The following is a 21,787-nucleotide window of genomic DNA, read 5'->3' on the forward strand; positions in this document are numbered from 1 at the left end:
AGAATCCAGATCTCCTTGACTCCAGTTCCGGAACTCTATGGACTGCAACAAGGGAAAGAGATACTAATCTGACAAAAAACCTGGAGGTTCCAAATAACTATACCCCTGTTCCATTTCCTTATCAACTTCTCTTAGTCGCTTAAGAACATAGGGTCAGGGAAGAGGGTCTTTTTTGTTTATTTCCTTTTTACACAGCTGAAATGATGACTAGCAAAGTTTGCAGTTTTTTCGATTTAAGCAACTGCCTGCCACATTCTCCTCATTCATATCAACTACAAACAGTAGATAGAGGGGTCACAGAGAAGAAACACAGCTGAAAAGTTTTGTGATGAAGTATTTTCATCTCTCAATATTGTAAGAACTTTCCATTTTTTGCATACAGCTTTTCATCTGTAAGCAGTATTAGAAATTGAATTGCTTTGAAAATTCAAGATATTGAAATTGTCACCTTCCCTTTTTTCCAAAAAAGAAAAAGGATAAATTCATGAAGACCTCCTCAAAGGTAAAAACTGATCACCAGTAACCCTGTACAATTCATCAATGAGAGGAAAAATCAGGTTCTCTCTTAAACACAAGGGGTCACCATTGCAATTCTGCCCTGCTAGCTTATCTATACTCTAGAGATTTCAAATCACCTTTGAAAACTTTGGGGTGCTTTTCTTATCTCTCACCCTTTCTACACACAAGTCTTGATCTGGTTCCCATATTTGCTATTCAAAGATTTGGCAATTTCTCTGGCCAGGGGGTTTTGATGTTTGTCTGTCATATGACTTTTCCCAGTTGGTCTGAATTAAGCAGATATGGGATGGATTTTTTCCTTTTCTTTTTCCTACTTATTGAACTTCATTATAGATAAGCAAGCAGGAATTAAGTGTAGATGTGCCCCCTTCAGGAAACTGAGGAGGTCTCTGCCTTCTAAATTTCATTGACAATCTCTTCCAGTATGAGTGTTTTGGAATGGAAGACATATCTCTAAAATGATTTATCTAGCTAGATTGGGCAACTGCTATTCGAAAGTGGAAAGAGCATTTGCTACAGTCAAAGGACCTTAGCTTCAGTCCTACCTCTGATACTTAGGTGAACATAGGTAAGTCACAAACTCTCTGGGTCTTGGGTTTCCCATCTCTAAATTAAGGGAAATAGACAACATAACTCCTAACATCCTTTCCAGCCTGAAATCTCTGACGTGGATATTTTTTGCCATTGAAATTTTCCTGCTTTCCTCTGGCTTTTCTAACTAGTTAGCTGTCTTTTGTTAACCAAGGTAAAGATGTTGGAAAGAAATACACATGGATCCAAACATCCATTCCTAAGATCTGTATAAATGCTTCATTTAGGATATTCATGTAGATAGCCACTTGTCTCTGGTATTAATGCCAAGAACTGAGTGAAGAATATTGATTCTGCTACTGGATGCTTTTTAGGTAAGACAATATATGTGTGCATGAATATGTACACATATGTGATAAGCGAATCACTCCAAATCTCATCATCGTGCTGCTTACTCAGCCTGGGACACTGAATACTTTCCCAGCTTCCTCGGCCTCTTCTCCCCTCTGATTGAGGGCCTGGAGGGTGAAGCTCTAAACTCCACCCAAAGCTTTCCTTCCCAGAGAGCAGCACTTGGGCTTTCCAACCGACTCCACTTTCCATCTGTAACTCTGCTTTGGAACTCCATGGAACAAGACACCCTTTGGTGGCCCCCATCTCCAGCTACTTTTTGCGTATTGTTTTCTCCTCCACCCTACTCTCTATTTGTATTGTAAGCTCCTTGAGGGTAGTGACTATGTTTATTTTTCTTATTTGTATCCCTAACACTTAAGACGATACCTGTCACATATTAGGTGCTCAATAAATACTTATTGAGTTAAATGTGTGTATATACAAACATAGATGTGATATATACATTCTACATATGTGCTACATATGTGTGTGAGTGGATGTCTGGCAGCTTTTCGTGATTATCCAGAGCACATTTTGAGTAAATTCTCTAAACATTATAACAGGTTATATAAGAAAAGATTTTTTAAAAAAATAAAAGATTTTTTAAGTAAAACAGTTTCAAACAGAGAATTAGAATTAATGTCACAGGATTTATTGATGATGCTCTGATCCACAGTCTCTCTCCCACAACTCAAAGAAAACTCTGGAAACTATTCCATTCAGCTATATAAAGCTCCATGTAATAGAAAGCCAGCCTATGAATTTCATGGAGTCATTTACATGGTGACAGCACATATATGGGGATAACAGGACTTGTTTCTAATAGCAGTTTTGTTCAGAAGGTTCAAAAGGGTCAGGCAATAACTCAAACTAAAGTAAACTTTTGAGGTTTAATTCACTTCTCATTTGTTTTCTTTTCTTCAAATATTTTTCATTTCTTGCCTGATTCTATGAAGAGATGTATGGGAATTCCAGAAGAGGGTCATCCAATACCATTTTTCCAGATGTCAGATTTTGCCCTGGATCACTTGGGACAGGAGATGCATGGAATGCTGGAGACAGAATAGAAGGAGACAAGTAGGGATCATTTGCAGTCACCATGTGATGAAATCGAAGTAAAAAAGTGGAGCCTAATGGGAAAAAATGACTGAAGGCAGTCCAAACCCTGTTACCCACGTCTAAGGAGACTAGACAAAGAAGAAAGAGTGTGAGCAGAGCCGTGGGAGAGGGAGGGAGTATAGGAGAGGGACGGACAGAGATTGGTGGAGGAAAGATGAGGCATTTTTTGATTGATAAAATCTCATCTGTTTTTGATGTTGAATCACTGGAGGCAGCAAAGACTTTGAGAGTGAGAATTTTCTGGGCTTTTAGCAGCTATGGGTACTAAATAGGTGGGGGGGGGGGCAAAGCATTGGCTAAGGAAATTACTGTGCTGAATCTCCCCTGTCCCTCATTGGGCTCCAGGTCCTGGGCCATCGTCTCTGCTTTGATTTGGCTAGCTTGACTCCCCATGAGTAGCAGTTGTTCAGTAATTAACTAATTAATTAATTAATAATAATAAGTGCAGCCAACATTTTTGTAGTACTTACTATGTGCCAAGCACTTTGCAAATATCTTATTTGATACAACAGCTCTGAGAGGGAGGTACTATTTTTATCCTCATTTTACAGATGAGGAAATTGAGGCAAACAAAGGTTAAATGACTTGGCAGGGTCATGCAGTTAGTGAATATCTGAGGCCAGATTGGAATTATGATCTTCCTGACTCCAGGCTCAGCCTTTTATCTACTGTGCCATCCACTGAAACACTTTGTATCACAGGTGACAGGGATGACTACACTTCCTCCATTTTTGTCATTCTGAAAGTCAACTTGTACAACCCATTCTTGGAACTGGTGCTCATCAAACACTGGTAACTTACCCCAAATTACTTGTCAGACTCTCTTACCCTTTCTTTACCACACACTGGCCACAGAAGAAAGTAGATTTCAGAGATTTTCAACGTACTTGTTTCCTGCGTTTAGCAGTAGTTAAATTCATGGCTGCTCCATAAAAAAGATACTCCATCTCTTGGCTCTGGGAATTTTCTCTGGTTGTCCTCCATTCCTGGAATACTCTCTCTCCTCAACTCTACCTACTGATTTCCCTGTCATCCTTTAAGTTCCAACTAAAATCCCATCTTTTATAAAAAGCTTTCCCCAAACCTTCTTAATTCTTAATGTCTTCTCTCTGCTAATTATTTCTTATTTATCTTGTATGTTGATGTAGATATAGACATGGATATAGATATAGATGTGGGTGTTTGCTTGCTGTCTCCCCCATTTAATTGTAAGCTCCTTGAGGGCAGGGACTGCCTTTTGCCTTTCTTTTGTATCCTTAGTGCTTAGCACAGTGCCTGACACATAGTAGGTACTCAATAAATGTTTATTGGTTAATTGTATTCATTAATTGCATTTCATTACCAAAAGATCCATCCCCTCCTGCTTCTTTATTTCAACCACTGAAACGACGTAACTTCCTCTATTCCCTTGTCAAGTAGTGGAGATGGAAAAGGGACAGAATGAAACAAGCATTAGAAAGACTTTGTGAAGAACAGCTAGAGAACATGGAATTTTCTTGCTGGGAAAGAGGAAGGAATTCACCAAGTCTCTTATTAGTAAGTCATTTAAAAAACACAGAACTATAAAAATATAAAAACAAGTAGTATAAGTTTATGCAAGCACAAGGAAACAAAGGGAATCTACTCAAAAGAACACTGACTGTGGAATCAGAGGACTGTAACAGCAAGGACTCTGACATACACAGGAGGGTCTGCTGTACAGGTTCTTAGATGTGCTTTTCTAAAAGGAAATTTTGAGAGATCAACAATCTACTTTAATCAAGCACCTATAGCTCTCACTTAGTTCAGGGGGAAAATTCAACACTCTAAACTTCAGGGACAATACAGACAGAAATTACAAACAGAAAGACCAACAGATAGGGCTTCCAACTGTCTAACCATACAGCACAGATCAACAGACAGATCCAACTGTCTGACCATAATTACCAGAGAGAGAAGCACGAACATCTGGGTTTTCAAAGATGGGGGATCCTTAGAGGTTACCCAGAGTCTCATCTGGCCAAATAAACACTTCCAAAGAATAAGCCCCAAAACCTCACCTCAGAATATATGTACACTTTTCAGAGCCGGAGAGCATCGCAACCCTTGAGAACCAGTGCCTCATTAGAAATTAAGAAAAGATGTGTGCCTTCCTACTCAATCAAGATCCCCTTAATGGGCAAACCCATTAATGAATGGGGGAGATCTTTAACTCTCATTAACATAATTAATATTACAAAGACCTGTTAGCCCAATTCAAATCCCAACTCTGACACTTGTTAGCATGTACACTAGGGCAAGCTATTCCTTGAGCCTCAGTTTCCACATTTGTAAAGTGAGAGACAAGATTAGATGTCTTCTGCAGTCCTTTCTAGCTCTGAATCAATCAAGGGTATAGGGGGTGTTCAGGGAAGATCAGTACTTCCTCTGTGAGGACTAAACCTCTTTTGACCTATTTCTTCTGTAAAATGGAAATGATAACTTGTCGTGGCTCACAGTAATAGCTAATATTCATATGACACTTTAAAGTTTGCAAAGAACTTTATAAATATTATCTCAATTGATCCTCAACACCACTTTGGGAGGTAGGTACTGGCATAATCTTCATTTTATTGGTGCTTAACTGGAGCTTAAGAAGAAGGCTAAGTGACTTAACTAAAGCACATTGGTGACCAGACTGTTTGAAAACAGATCTTTCAGACTCCATATCCAGCTCTCTAACCATTATGCCACCTAGCTGACTGCTTCAGAGCATCCTCAGAGCATCAATGAGATTCTCATTCAAGGACCTTTAAGTCTTATGGGATTATAGGAGTCTTAGCTATTATTATGAATCTATAATAAATGGTTAAATATTTCCCAAATATTTTAGCATCCATATTTTCTTGAGCTAGAATAATGTGTTAGAATGTACCAATGGGGATTAGACCAGATAAAAAAATACGAGACAATTATTTAAAGCTAAAAACATTTTTAGAGAATTCACCAATGCCCTGTTTCATCGATGAGGAAACTGAGGCCAGCAGAAAAGATGCAGATATTTGCTGAAGGCCATACAGGTAACAAAACACAAAAATCAATGTACTGAATTCCTGGTTGTGTTGTCCTCTTTTTCTAGTTTCCTTAATTTATAATTACAACCAATCCTTTTTTAATTCTACCTAGAACAATAAATGATTTTAACTCCTGCTTATGGACTAAATAAGTATTTTATGATTAGACATTTTTAAGAGAATTAATGACTATCATATGTGCAAATCAAAAATCCAATGAAAAACAATAGAGCAGATGTTGCTTAGATATTAACTGGATGGCTTGGTGGTGGTGAGAAAGCACTGGGAACTTGAACTTGGTTTAGGATCCTGACCTTAAAGTTGATTACATTTTACATATCCTTGTACTAGCCCAATTCATCTGTGAATTGAAAGACTATCACAAGGAATAATTCTATGCAAATTGTCATCAAAAATGTGAAAAAAAATACAATAAATTATAATTTGAAGTAGGAACAGCATTTTGGAAAGTCAAATATGATAGTTAATAGAAAGCTGCCACATATTATATATGACATGTTAGTTTTTTAAGGAATTGGAATAGGGTGAGAAGCACATAGCACTAAAATTCTACTGTGTCTCACTTAATCTTATTTTGATGAGTCATACAATCCTACAGGATGATGCAAAGCCTCGGAGTCATCTCTTTAAACATCATTGATTATCCCTGTAGATGTTCAGAAGAGTTAGCTGAGAAGCCTAGTTAAGAGATCACCAGAAAACAGTTTATTTTCTCAGCAAATATCACATTTTTTGCCTCAGCTGAAGCATTTTATTGGTGCGACTGACCTTCCCACAGATCCTAGTGAAGCAGCAAGAGACAATTATTTTTTTTCTCATTGCTTATGAGGAAACTGAGGCACAGAGGAGTTAAATTGTTTTCCATCTCTACATTTCTAACACATGTTCTGGCCACTACATTATTTTCATATGAAGGATGAATGAAAATCGTTATAGAATTCTATACTTCCCAAGGTTCATTCATGCCTCTTGGCAACATTTCCCTTGAAGCGCAAGGCACTACACACTCATTCCCCACAATATTTTTAAATTTTTTTTGTTTGAACCAATCCTACATACTCATCTTTAGCATGTGCATTAAATTCAAAGATTTTATTTTCACACTCCTCTTCCTCACCAGCTGCAAAATTTTGACAATTGGCAGAAGGCTCTGATACAGCTAAGTGGACATCAGGTCTATAAGGGGACATGAGAGAAAGAAGATATCCCCAAACCAATCCTTTTTATTAGATTTTGACTTCACAAACATAAAATCAAATTTTGGAGTGTCTATAAAAACAGGTGATTTCACTTTAGCTATACTGGTTTCACTTCTGCTGTTTCTAGTAGATACTCTGAACCAAGACAACAGCAACCCATAAAGGAAAAGCAAATATATTCAAAATACAAAGATGCTGATGCACCTGAATTACTCAGTTTAGAGGATTTCCCTGTACATTCTGCTTCGTAAATAAGTGTGTGTGTGTGTGTGTGTGTGTGTGTTCTTACTTGCAAAATGCCACTTCCCAGGGACAGACCCTTAGCTCATGATGCTCTCTCTCCACTGCAGCAGGACAAGGTCTTTAGAAAATCTGAACCTACTAGATTCAAAGAAACCATCGCTCTTGTCTCTATTTCAAAAGCTCCAAGTGCCCTCTCTTGGTCAGCCAGGAGAATTACAAATCCATTCTTTTGTCAGAACAGGCCCTTTGGAAAATAATGTGTTTACAACAAATCTCTTTACTTATGAGCAACTCTGCAGAGCTCACTAGACAAATGGAAATCGCCTCTAGTCACGGCACGTCTGCTCAGAGAAAGCCTCATTAGATGAGTTTCATTATACATCCTCCTTCACCCCAGTCAACAAACAGGCTCATTCTTAATACTCTCAAGTTAAACACTTGGATTTTAATGGCAATTCATCAAGACCTAGGCAACCTTCAAGTGAATGCACTAACTTTCTTTCTGTCTGCAAGTCCATAGAAAGTGAGGTGCTGAAGTTCCCAATGAGGTTTGATGAAAAATCCTTTTTTTTTTTTTTTTGACAAGGGCCTTCCTTGTATGCTGAGTCACATATATCTGGTACATTAAGGTTTGCAAAGCAACTGACATACATTGAACCTTTTGATTCTCAGTATCACTCTATCCTCTAGGCACTTCTATCAGCCCCATTTTATAGATGAGCAAACAGAGGTTCTGAAAGTTCAAGTAACTTGTCCAGGGACAGAGGTAATAATCATACCCAGGTTCTCCTGTTTCTACATGCAGCATGATTTCTAGCATTCTACACTGTATCCTACTGTCTAAATAACTTTTCCTTTTTCATCTATTCCAGATGAGTTTCAGCCCATCCCCCAAAATATGCTTGACAGGGGAGGAAGACCTATTTAGGAGATTTAGGATCTTACATACCATAGCCATCAGGAAGGTAGAAATGATATCATGGAATTTTTACTAATATGGAGGCAATGCAGGGGGGAGGAGGGAATTGAAAATTTTATGGTATCCCTGGCTAATGTTTCTGCTTGATAAAACCCAGAAATCAAACCCTATAAAGATTAGGACCTTTGTAGCTATCAGCTTTCTAACTCAGCAAAGATGAGGTCCAGATGGTCACCCTTCATGTTGAAAGACCTTAGCAAATCCTTGATAGCTGTTGGAATAAACACAACTTCCACAATGTTTTATCTAATGTTGTTGCCAAAGAACCTAATTTCATCTTTGGGGAGACATAGAACCTATAGAATTTCACAACTGAAAGGGACCTTCAGAGATCTTCTGGTCCAATGTTTTCAGATTACATAGGATGAAACCGAAGCACACAGAGATAAAGTGACAAAAGTTAGTGCTAGAACTGAGACTAGAACCCTGACTCTCTGATTCCCATGGTCCCTCCAGTGTTGGTAAAAAGCGAATCCTGAGGTCTAAATGGATAGGTGTTAGAGATGCTTCCTAGACAGCTCATGGTGATTCATATCTTTTTTAAGTGACAGAGCACCTCAGATAATGTGTCACATCTACACTGATCATAGAACTCTAAATTCCTCAAGGACAGAATGCTCCCAGCATTCCCTCTCCGAATAAATCTATCTCTATACAGCTTGTATAGCTTCAAACTCCTATCAAATGATGAAAGAGTCAATTTTATCAGAAAAAGAAGTTTCAGACTTCTCAGGTTGATTCAGATTCTGACAAGGTCATTTCTTTGTCATTCCCCAATGTTTACTGCGTATTGGACTACTAGGTTCATGGCACACTGCCATAGGCACTCTGCTAAAGAAGGAGGTTATGGAACACTGTGTGGTGTCCTTCTCACAGTCAGGACTCAGCATGTCACTGAGAGAGCCTCACATGCTAGAAAGATCTCTGGATTTTGAATCAAAAGAATTGCATTGAAGTCCCAAAGCTCCACTTCGCAGAAGCTGCGCCATCTTGAACAAGTTGCTTACCCTTTTTGAACCTGTTTCTTCCTCTACAAAAAGGGATTAATTAAAACAACTTTGCCCTAGCTAACATAGTTGTTATGGGGAACAGAAGGGGACACATATGTAAGAGCTATCAGAGGACCAGAATTTAAATCCCAACTTTGCCACTATCCATGTGACCTTAGGTAAGTCACTTCCATTCTAAATCTTTCTCATCTGTCCAATGAGGTGGCTGGACTAGATAACCTCTAGAGGTCACTTTCTTGCTGTAAATCCATGATCCTATGATATTAAGGTGCTTCGTAAGGGCTATGCAGCAAGTGCTATATAAATGTAATTTATTTTACTCTGTAAATATTATTATGGCACAAACATTTTTTGAATGAAAGATAAAATTTACAAAAAATGGAAACATACTACCAACTTAAGCCTAGAATCTACATGGGACAAAAGATGGATAAGTTTAGTATGTTCAAAGCTAATCTGTATCCATATAGATGTGAATAGAAAAATAAATTTCTAGAGATACCATTTGGTGGGAGAAAGACATACAGAGGGTAATTTCACTGCTCCTTTCACTTGTTTGGGGAAGGCTCCAGAGAGCCAACGAGCTTCGAATCTAGCTTTCAAAGGTTTACAGGGAAAAGTCAAATGGGAAAGAGGAGAAAAAGAGTCACAAGAAAACACTAGTTTTATTGGAAATCATTTGTTCTTGGGAGGAAAAAAAGATAGAACTGATTTTTTTCTATCTCACTCTATATTTTGAAATAATCTAAGGACTAAGCAAAGGAACTTGCTATGGGAATCATGTATCAGCTAGTACACATCAAACAGAGAGAAGAAATGGTAAGGATTTCATAAATTTAACAGAAGGGGAAAAAATCTACCATCCACTTAGAAAACAAAGACATTACTCAATAGAGAAGTGCAAACCTTGTGTCTAGATTTTTGTTGACGTAAATTATTTTCTATTGTATATTATTAGCCTTTAAATTAGAGTCAGCTTGGGGGGCGGAGCCAAGATGGCGGAGTAGAAAGATGCATATACACATAGCTCCGAACCCACAACCCATAGAACATCAGTAAAAAGGAACTCACGGCGAATTCTGGAGTAGTAGAGGCCACAACACAGTGGAGCAAAGGAGATTTCTGTTCCAGAGGGACCTGCAAACCTCTTACAAAAGGTCCGTCATGCTGCAGACGCAGAGACCAGACCAGCCCTGCTGCGGCCGCGGCACCGAGAGGAACAGATCTGAGCGGGCTTCAGGGACAGGATCTCCAGTGGCCGTGTGGGTCCCTCCACCCACAGGTGACGGGGGTCGGTGAGAGGGTCTTCTTGGCAGGTCGAGAGGGGAGTGGGGTGCCCCCATGACTCGGGCCCCCTTGGGAGGCAGTAGCTGACGCAGCGGCAGACCAGGGCTCCCCAAGCAGGCAGGAGCCTGGATCCATTGTTGAAGGTCTCTGCATAAACCCCCTGAGGGAACTAAGCCTGAGAGGCGGCCCTGCCCTGACCTGAGCACCTGAACTTAATCTCACACTGAATAGCAGCCCCGCCTCTGCAGAAGCCCTGAGACTGGGAAGCAGCATTAGAATCTCAGACCCCAAGCTCTGGCTGGGAGGATCAGGAGGCAAGGTGGGTGTGAGGAGAATATTCAGAGGTCAAGTCACTGGCTGGGAAAATGCCCAGAAAAGGGAAAAGAAATAAGACTATAGAAGGTTACTTTCTTGGTGAACAGGCATTTCCTCCCTTCCCTCCTGATGAGGAAGAACAATGCTTACCATCAGGCAAAGACATAGAAGTCAAGGCCTCTGTATCCCAAACATCCAGACTAAATATTCTGAGGGCTCAGGCCATGGAAGAGCTCAAAAAGGATTTTGAAAATCAAGTCAGAGAGGTGGAGGAAAAGCTGGGAAGAGAAATGAGAGATATGCAGTCAAAGCATGAACAGCAGGTCAACACCCTGCTAAAGGAGACCCAAAAAAATGCGGAAGAAAATAACACCTTGAAAAGCAGGCTAACTCAATTGGCAAAAGAGGTTCAAAAAGCCAATGAGGAGAAGAATGCTTTCAAAAGCAGAATTAGCCAAATGGAAAAGGAGATTCAAAAGCTCACTGAAGAAAATAGTTCTTTCAAAATTAGAATGGAACAGATGCAGGCTAATGACTTTATGAGAAACCAAGAAATCACAAAACAAAACCAAAAGAATGAAAAAATGGAAGATAATGTGAAATATCTCATTGCACAAACAACTGACCTGCAAAATAGATCCAGGAGAGACAATTTAAAAATTATGGGCCTACCTGAAAGCCATGATCAAAAAAAGAGCCTAGACATCATCTTTCATGAAATTATCAAGGAAAACTGCCCTGAGATTCTAGAACCAGAGGGCAAAATAAATATACAAGGAATCCACAGAACACCACCTGAAAGAGATCCAAAAAGAGAAACTCCTAGGAACATTGTGGCCAAATTCCAGAGTTCCCTGGTCAAGGAGAAAATATTGCAAGCAGCTAGAAAGAAACAATTCAAGTATTATGGAAATACAATCAGGATAATGCAAGATCTAGCAGCTTCTACATTAAGGGATCGAAGGGCATGGAATAGGATATTCCAGAAGTCAAAGGAACTAGGACTAAAACCAAGAATCACCTACCCAGCAAAACTGAGTATAGTACTTCAGGGGAAAAAATGGTCTTTCAATGAAATTGAGGACTTTCAAGCATTCTTGATGAAAAGACCAGAGCTGAAAAGAAAATTTGACTTTCAAACACAAAAATAAAGAGAAGCATGAAAAGGTGAACAGCAAAGAGAAGTCATAAAGGACTTACTAAAGTTGAACTGTTTACATTCCTACATGGAAAGACAATATTTGTAACTCTTGAAACTTTTCAGTATCTGGGTACTGGGTGGGATTACACACACATACATACACACACACACACACACACACACACACACACACATAGAGACAGAGTGCACAGAGTGAATTGAAGAGGATGGGATCATATCTTAAAAAAATGAAATCAAGCAGTGAGAGAGAAATATATTGGGAGGAGAAAGGGTGAAATGGAATGGGGCAAATTATCTCTCATAAAAGAGGCAAGCAAAAGACTTATTAGTGGAGGGATAAAGAGGGGAGGTGAGAGAAAAACATGAAGTTTACTCTCATCATATCCCACTAAAGGAAGGAATAAAATGCATGCTCATTTTGGTATGAAAACCTATCTTACAATAAAGGAAAGTGGGGGATAAGGGGATAAGCAGGGTGGGGGGGATGATGGAAGGGAGGGCATGGGGAGGAGGGTGCAATTTGAGGTCGACACTCATGGAGAGGGACAGGATCAAAAGAGAATAGAAGTAATGGGGGGCAGGATAGGATGGAGGGAAATATAGTCAGCCTTATACAACACAACTATTATGGAAGTCATTTGCAAAACTACACAGATTTGGCCTATATTGAATTGCTTGCCTTCCAAAGCAAAGGGGTGGGGAGGGAGGGAGGTAAAGAAGTTGGAACTCAAAGTGTTAGGAACAACTGTCGAGTAATGTTCTTGCCACTAGGAAATAAGACATACAGGTAAAGGGGTATAGAAAGTTATCTGGCCCTACAGGACAAAAGAGAAGATGGAGACAAGGGCAGAGAGGGATGATAGAAGAGAGGGCAGATTGGTGATAGGGGCAAATAGAATGCTTGGTGTTTTGGGGTAGGGGTAGGGGACAAAAGGGGAGAAAATTTGGAACCCAAAATTATGTTAAAATGAATGTCAAATAAATAAATTAAAAAAAAAATTAGAGTCAGCTTTAGTATAGTGGGGAGAACACCAGCCTCGGAGTCAGGAAGACCTGGGTATTTAACCATGAGAAAAATCACTTGGCCTCTTAGTTCTTCAGGTAGCATGATAAGACTTTACAGGCCACTTGCTGATCTGTATGAGGGAATCAAGTCTCTATACCAGCAGTTCCCAAAATTGATAAGATCAAAATCTGAACCTTCCCCTTCAAAAAAAAGAGAGAAAGAAAAATAAAAGGTCATCCATTAGCACAGTTGCAAAAACTATACTCCTATAGATTTCTTAGACATAATGAATAATCGTAGCAATAAAAATAATTAATAATAACAAATAGTAAAAATAATCTTATTCTTATTGCAGGAAAAGCAGAGAGAAATATTCCTACAAAGGAACGAACATAATTAAGCGGAGCTTAAGAAAATATGTTGCTTAACTTAAAAAATGAATACCCATATATAATGCATATCATAAATGGCAACATATTTTAAATTCACAGTATGCAAAGTTCCCGAGTAGATATATCCCTATTTGTGTATGTAAGTGCAAAACATCCATGAAGCAAATTAACTTAAGAAGATAGTTAAATAAAATGACTGATGAACGAATATCCTCCATAAAACCAAACTTTTATGTTCGTCTAAACAATCAAACATCCAACACATTGATTTCAATACAATTTATCTCTTCATGTGACCCAAATTGTTTCAAATTTATAAAACCTTCTCTCTGGACTAAAACCACACTCCAATTGATCACCATGCATAAATATTTTACCCTTGTAGAACAGAGAGGCTTGTGGGAAATCAGCCCAGTTGTTCATAATCACTTAAATTGCCAGTATAAGCAGAGTATCCAACTTTGTCCAGTCATCCATGACCAAAAAATGCTTCATGGAATTAGAAGAAGCAAAATGCAGAAATTTGTCTTCATGGTTACAGTATCTACATAAATATTTTTAATTGTTTTAGTGAACATGCTGGGTCCATTAATAGTGCATGTACATATCTTTAACTCAAATAACAATTTGAATGAAGATAAATAATGTTAAAAACTGAAAAAAAAGTTTCAGTATCTTCTTTCTATGGCAGTTGACCTACTTACTAGAAGAAAATACAACCTTTTTAAAAATCTACTGCATGTGGAAAAAAGTGCTAAAAACATCCTAAGACAATTTTCTAATACTCTAAGTGGTAGAAAAGTTGCTTGTTTGTATTGCTAAAGAAAATTTCCTCACTAATGGTTCCTTATGCTGAAGAAAAAAGTCTCTGATTTGGACCCAAAAAAAATCATGCAAAGTGATAAGCAAACATGACTGAAAAAGAGAAATCTCCATCTTCGTGATTATATGGGGGGAGAGGGGAAGAAAGGGTAATATCTAAATCACACCCAATGCTACAGATCTGATCCACTATAGAGAGCCCTAGATTTTTAAGGAGAGAGCTTGGGTGTGAATCCTACTTATGTGACCTTGATCAAGTTATTCGAATTCTCTAAGTCTCAGTTGCCTCATCTATTAAAAAAAAAAATGAAAGAATTGTACTATTGTACAAAGAATTGTCTCATTCATCTTATACTACTTCCTTCTTCCTTGCTAAATGCCTTCCCATGGTTTTTGTCAGTTACACCTGTCCATAAGCAATATGGCACAATGAATAGGGAGCTGGTTCTGGAGCCAGGAAAGTTGTGGATCATGCCTGACCTCTGGCATATACTGGGTGTGTGACACTGGGCATGTCACTTAACCTCTTGATGCTCTGGGTAATTCTTTAAAACTGTAATTTGTGGGGAAGGTGATAACCTGCACTGGCAGAGAGAGTTTCCTCATCTGGAAGTCCTCTACACAAGGGGTCTCCTCCCCTCCTCCATTCTTCACTGGAGCTTCAGAGATGGTAGAGCTAAATGCAGAATTGGTTTTGAAAGAACTGGGACCAGATAAGATGGTTGATGGTTTAGGAGGATGCCACTCTCCACAGAAGGCAATTTGAGTGCCAGATATAGAGAGAAGTATGGCTAGAAATGTGCTGGGTAAGGACTAGTTATGTAGGATGTGGCCAAAGTGAAGCAGGTATTGAAGTCCACAGATGGGAAACGTACTTGTTGTCTCAGAATGTGATCAGAGATGAGGTTGAGCAAATCAGAGACACTCAGCATATCGTCCATTAATAAATATTTATTGAGTCCCGATTATGTGCCAAGCACAGTGCCAAATCCTGAGCATATAAAGAAAGGTAACAAAAACAAACAAAAAAAAGACAATCCCTTCTCTCAAGAGCTCACAACCAGGTTGTTGTCCTTTGTTTTCCAAGAGGACCAAAAGGACATCACCATGATAAAGTGAAGTTTCAGTGTGTCCGACGATGGCTGATCAGACCCATACAAGCTCAGAATGCTCTACCACAGGTTAGGCACAGATAGCCTGTGTGAACATTTGGGGTGGATACCCCAAATTTGCGTATCCTACATGTACTTTGTGCTATCTCAATTCTGCTTTGCTCATAGAGCACAGAGCCCTTTCAGATATGGGCGTGCCATGCTGACCGATCCTGTGCCAGCGTCTCCCATGTTGCACAATCAAATCCAAAGTTCTTGAGAGAGACCTTGAGAGTGTCCTGGTATCACTCCAACCTAGTGGGGGAAACAACATGCAAATAACTATTGACAAGGAAGATATATACAGGATAAACTGAAAGTTTTCAATGTAAAGAAGGCACTAGAACTGGAATTGGAATTCAGAGGTGGAGTTTACAAATCTCTGCTTCTTTCACTGCATGTCGGGACCATAGACATCAGAGATTGCAACAAGTTACAGAAGATACTAAATATGTAGTCACAAGATTTTTAGTGCTAGAAGAGACTTGTATAATCATCTAGTCTAACCTCTTCTCTTTTTAGACAGAAAAAAAATTGAAACTCAGAAAAGAAGTGACACACAGTTATGAGTAAAGCCACCATAGAATAAGGTCTTTTGAGCCCTAGTCCAATGTTCTTCCTACTATACTATAAAAATGATGGAATATAGAAGGAATCATCAACAGTTTCCATTTATAAGGAATAATCTTTATTCCTCTGTATTTAATCTCTGCAGTTCTAGCAATGTACTATTTTAAAACCTTAAAAGTCTTTAATCAGATTAGAGACTAAACAATAACTGGGATTTCTATATTCCTTCAAGATTTGAAAAATATATGTGTTACCTCATGTGACGAAACTGAGGCCGAGGGAAGTGGAATAACTTGCCAAACATCAAACAAGTAGTAAATTGAATCTATATTCAATTAAACAAGTACTCAACTTTTCTGTCAGGCTCTGGACTATGCATGGACAATACAAAGACAAAAGTAAAACAATCCCTGTCCTCAAGAAGCTTACATTCTATTGGGGGATAGTGATATGTACATATATAGGTTGGTACAAAATACACATAAAGTGCTTTGGAGAGAAGTGAACGCACAAGTAGCTGGGAGTAGAGGAGGGGGTCAAAAAATGTTCCATGTAGAAGGTGGTACTTGAGTCACCCAGGCTTTTCTTTATTCCAAATCCACTCTCTTTTCTACTATGCCATGTTGCCTCTTTTGAGAGTAGAGTCCATCCAGTTTTCTCTTTGGATACAGGCCATAGTAGATTAAAAAAATAATAATTCATCACATATTTCTTAAATATCCGCCAAGTGCTGGGTCCTCAGCTTCATTCCAAATCCCCTCTCCTCTCAATATACCATGCTGCTGCTACTTCTGAGAGTATAGTATGTCCAATGGTCACCTTGAATGTAGGCTACAGTTGTTAAAATTCAATTCATCACACATTTCTTAAGTACATACTTGGTGCTGGACCTTCCCCTAGTTGCTGGGAACCCAAAGACACAAAACAGTAACTGTTTTCAAAAAGCTTACATTCTTCTGGATTACTCTGTGAAATAAAATGCATTGCCCCATTTAAAAAAAATTTTCAAAAAACTATATTAGTTCTGAGAGATGCAAATCAAAATAATTCTGAGGTACCACATCATACCTATCAGATTGGCTAACATGAAAAAACAGGAAGATGATAAATTTATTTAATTCATTGTTGGTGGAGCTATGAGCTGATCCAACCATTCTGGAGAGTAATTTGGAACTATGTCCAAAGGACTACAAAAATGTACATACCCTTTAACCCAGCAATATCACTTCTAGGACTATATCCCAAAGATATCATAAAAATGGGAAAGGGTTCCACATGCACAAAAATATTTATAGCAGCTCTTTGAGGTGGCCAAGATTTGGAAATCAAGTGGATACCCATCAATTGGGGAATGACTGAACAAGTTGTGGCATATGAATGTAATGGAATACTATTGTGCTATAAGAAATGATGAACAGGAAAACTTCAGAGAGGCCTGGAAAGACTTATATGAACTGATGCTGAGTGAAAGGAGCAGCATCAGAAGAACTTTGTACACAGTAACAACCACAGTGTGCAAGGAATTTTTTTGTTAGACTTAGTTCTTCACAGCAATGCAAGGACCTAAAACATTCCCAATGGACTCTTGTGGGAAAATGCCTTCCACAACCAGAGAAAGAACTATGAAATTGGATTGCAGAATGAAGCAGATCATTTTCTCTTGTGTTATGCTTTGTTTTGTTTTATTGTGTCTTACATTCATTTTAATTCTTCTATGCAACATGACTAAGGTGAAAATGTACTAAATAGGAATGTGTGTGTAGAATCTATATAAGATTGCATGCTGTCTCGGGGAGGGAGGGGAGAGGGAGGGAGGAAGGAGGAGGAGGGAGGGAGAAACTATCTAAGATATATTGAAGTGATTGTAGAAAACTGAAAACAAATAAAATAATTTTAAAAAATAAAAAAATTGGTTCAATGTGGGTGGTTTATTTTGAAATAAACTAAAAATAGTGCATTTAAGCCACTGCCCAACAATATATATATATATCAGTACAGAATGAGCTCTGACCAGAAAGTGGTAAGACTAAATTTTGTCCAAAAGCATGGACATTTGAATTCCTTGTTTCTTGTCTCAGACAGACAGTACCCAGAGGCACACTGGATGGCAGATGAGGTAACACCCCTTCACATGCTGGTAGAAGTATTCATGATTTGAGATGACCCAAAAGTTAGTTTGTTGACCAACCAATGGGCTGTGATGAACCTCTCCAAAATTTGCCAGTCTGGTCTTTAATTCCTCACTGGTCCTTTCCTCAACGTCTTCTCAGCTTGGGAGGAAATGTCAAAGCTTGTCCTCTGCTGACAAGAGCTTTCAAGCTCACCTCTGTGCTATAATGAATCATTACAAGAGGGTTTTTTGTTTGAAGTTGAAGAAGAGTTATGCCAGCTTCCAGATTTCACAGGGATTCTGTGAAGTTTGACTTAAGTAGGAAGTGTGAATCACTTTGAAGACCAAATTGTACTGAGAATCTGCCTTCAGGGTGTCTGTGGAGAAATATATCTAATTATATATTTGATTAGAAGCACATAGACTAACTGGTTAAAACAAGACCTTTGCCTAGGTATGTATGGTAGGTAAGACCAAGAGGGTAGAAGTGAGCATCTTAGATTAAGGAGTTATTCAGTTCAATAATTCAACCAATACATGGATCAGCTGTATCCAGATGTATTACAAGATATAGGATTATGGATTTTATTTATTTTTCTTTTTATCTTTTCAAGATTGGGTCTCTCCATCTCTTCCAGGCTGAAAGTTCAGAGCCTTCCGACAAGACTCAATCCCACTGCTGATTGACATGAGAACTTTGACCTGCTCCATTTCCAAACTGGGGTGTTTCACCCCTCCTCAGGCTGCCTTGTGCCACTAGCCCACTCCCCATTCCCAGGAGCTCACTGTATGCCTTAGTACAAATACATGCTAGGCATGGTCTAGTGTAGTTCAGAATTTCTGACCTCAAAAGATTCTCCAGACTTGGCCTCCCTGAAGGCTCCCTGAGATCACAGATGTGCACTAGCATGCCCAGCAATCATATACTTTAAACTGTAAGGCTTCTTAGAGGTTTTTGCCTGAAAGGGGTCAAAGTCAGAAGTAGTAGAGCCAAGTTTGAATCCAATTGTCTGACTTCAAAGTCAGAACTTCCATTGGACCTTTGCCTCAGTCCTAAATTCATGAACAGGTGGTGGCCTAAAATTTCTCCTGTAAGTTAATATAGCTGTAATTAATCAAGAGAACCCTGAACTTTTGCAAGGACACAAAAATCTAGAAGACATTAACACATTCATGTCTTTAGCAATGCAGAGATAACTGTGGTTAGCACCTACTTAAAAGCGCTAATTTGGCAAAATTAGAAACATTGCTACTAACAATTAACAATGTTAGTAACATCCATTTATAAAACATTATAGTAACCATTTCACCTGAATTTGTCTTCATTATTTCTCATATTATTCTTACATGGCAAATCACAAAGTTGCTTTGAGGAATTGTTTTGTGCTGCTTGCCCCAGGCACCAAAATTTCTAGTTATGGCTCTGTATGTTAATTTTTTTAGAATGTAGAATGTATCATATTATAGAAAAAAATGATATTTGTAGTGGTTGGATTCCCAGTTTAATCCAGTAATAGTGATATAACCCATAGCATAGCCAAATACTTCTGTAAAAAGCTCTATCCTGATTTAAGAGGTTAGCACCATATCTCCTATCAAGGTCTCTTTATCTAGGGCAAAGGAAACTATTCCACATAGCCACATATGTAAAGGATAGAGGCTGGGAGTTTTAAACTTGGAGTAGCCCATGACCCAGATGGCTCTGGAGGAGAAAGTGAGGCTGGTGACTTTGCACAGTTCTCCCACACTTAAATCCAACTCACTTGCAAGTCATGGTATCACCTTCCTGATGCCATGGTCCTCTTAGACAAATAATAACAACAGCCTCTCAGTTACTCACCCAGGACCTAATCCCCAGACAGTCCTAGTCATTTTCTTAAAGAACCAACCGGAAATGAATCTTTCTCTGTGTGTGTAAAAGGGGAGAATTGGTTAAAACACTGATAAACTCTAAGGAACCACCTATAACTGAATAGTACAAAGGATCTAACGTAAACCACGGGACAGAGAGAGAGATGAAAATATGCCTGATACATGTCAAGAGAAGGCTCTAAAGGAGGATTCAAGTCACAGAATCATCTTATAAGGGAACTATAACATTTTTGCTTCAAATGATATTTAAACCTAACCAAAGACCCAGGCAGTAAACTACTAATCAACTTTCTCCTATCAGAAACAAAATCAATCATTTATACTGGCATATTAATTCCCTGAAAATTACTGATTGACTTTGCAGATTTAATCATAATTTAATCCACCTGCAGAAGTGGTGGAATTCATGTATATATATTTTAATTTGAAATATATGGTAACTGAGTATTAATTCCTAAATTTACAGAGAAATAATTAAAACAACATCTGACACTAGAATATCACCCAAGGTATGCATTTAGACTAATTTATAAAGAGTAAAAGGTTATATTTAGAATAAGATCAGCCATACCTCTAGGTCTTTGGTTCTTTGGTTTTGTAACTTCTTTTGTACTCAAAGAAATAATGCAATCAACCCATCCTAAGACCAAATATAATTTGCAGAAGTCACAGGCTTGTAGATTTAGAGTTGGAAGAGAACTTAGAGATAATATAGTCCAACTCCTTCATTACAGAGATGAGAAAAATGAAGGCCAAGTTGATTTAAATGACTTGCCCATGGTCACATGTTCAGTAAATGGTAGATAGGAGATTCAAACCCAGGTCCTCTGATATAAAAATGAATGGAATATTCATCCCACTTTATGAGCTGCCTCTAAATGTTCCTTTAACTTTCAGTATTATAAAGAATCAAGCAGCTTTAGACTATTGATCAAAATATTTAGTTAAGAATTAAGAAAAACTAATTATATGATGTATTTTTCAAACTCATATTTTCTATACTTTTCTATTTTTCAGTTTTTGTTTCATTTTCTATATTTCTGTACATTTTCTATATTTCAGTCAATTTCTATTAGTTGACCTATATGTCAAAACAAAGTAAAATAAATTATCTCCAAAAAAGTGAGTAATTTGGTTGTGTTGGAATTCTGAATTCTTGTTGTACTGACTATTGCTTAAAATGAATGGACCACTGGTTAAGGCTTGGAAATTTTTTTTGTTACGTAGTCATTTGCACAGCAATGGCATTCTGGGTGACAATATTTGACTTATGCCTGATGAAATTCATTTCACTATACCTAAATAATATGAATATATTGGATATTGTATATATATATATATACACATTAAACCCCTTTGCATACACAACAAAGGCAGTACTTAACAGATTAGACACCTGAGGCACAGAAAAGTTATAAGACTTACCCAAAGACAAAGAGCTCGAGAGGCAGAAGTCAGGTCCCTTAACTTGAAGCCTGAGACCTTTTGCAAAGTTATAAATGGTTCAAAGTCTGTGGACTGAAGACCTCCAAAGGGTCCTTGGGAAGCTGTGACATACTTCATGCTTTCTCATAATAGATGTTTGTGAAGGTAAATTCTTTGCATATTGTGTTCAAATCCAAATACCAGAAGTCTAGACCTAAATCTAAGATTGAAAGTATGAATGCTAATATGGAAGCGTCTGAGAAATTTTTTAATACTAAAAAAGAAATCCTCATACTCAGAAAGATTGGGAATAACTGAGCTAGACCAGTGACCTCCAAAGTACAGGTCAAGGTACAGTGGTGACCAAGGGACTAACCCCAAGAAGCCAAAGATCAATCAGTCAGAGGGTGGGAAGATGGGTCAATTCCCACCCTCCCTGAAATATCCAATTGTGGAGCTCGTTTCCAACACAGCCATTTATCTGTAATACTCCCTCACTCTCATACTCCCTTCCTTCTCTGTGCAAGCTCTAGCACCCTCAGCTACTGAGCCTCTTATGGGTCAGTTGGGGCAATTATAACCTAACATCTATCTGAGTACTCACAGCAGCAGCAGCAAGGACCATTAGG

The 21,787-nt window shown here is 38.4% G+C and overlaps 2 long non-coding RNA genes across 2 annotated transcripts in view; both read right to left on the reverse strand.

The window, feature by feature from the left end:
• Positions 1–2,073: 2,073 nt before the first annotated feature.
• The window catches only part of LOC140514596 (uncharacterized), a 128,564-nt gene continuing 108,850 nt past the window's right edge, over positions 2,074–21,787 (reverse strand). The window contains exon 3 of the long non-coding RNA XR_011970727.1: positions 2,074–2,495. This is a non-coding gene — a long non-coding RNA (uncharacterized lncRNA). The remainder of the gene's footprint in view (positions 2,496–21,787) is intronic.
• LOC140514595 (uncharacterized) lies at positions 18,156–21,247 on the reverse strand. Its single transcript, XR_011970726.1, has 3 exons — positions 21,159–21,247; positions 19,702–19,767; positions 18,156–18,238 (listed from the first exon to the last, which is right to left on the reverse strand). It is a non-coding gene; the product is annotated as an uncharacterized lncRNA (long non-coding RNA).

This window comes from Notamacropus eugenii, chromosome 7, assembly GCF_028372415.1.
Source record: "Notamacropus eugenii isolate mMacEug1 chromosome 7, mMacEug1.pri_v2, whole genome shotgun sequence".
Classification (NCBI taxonomy): Eukaryota; Metazoa; Chordata; class Mammalia; order Diprotodontia; family Macropodidae; genus Notamacropus; species Notamacropus eugenii.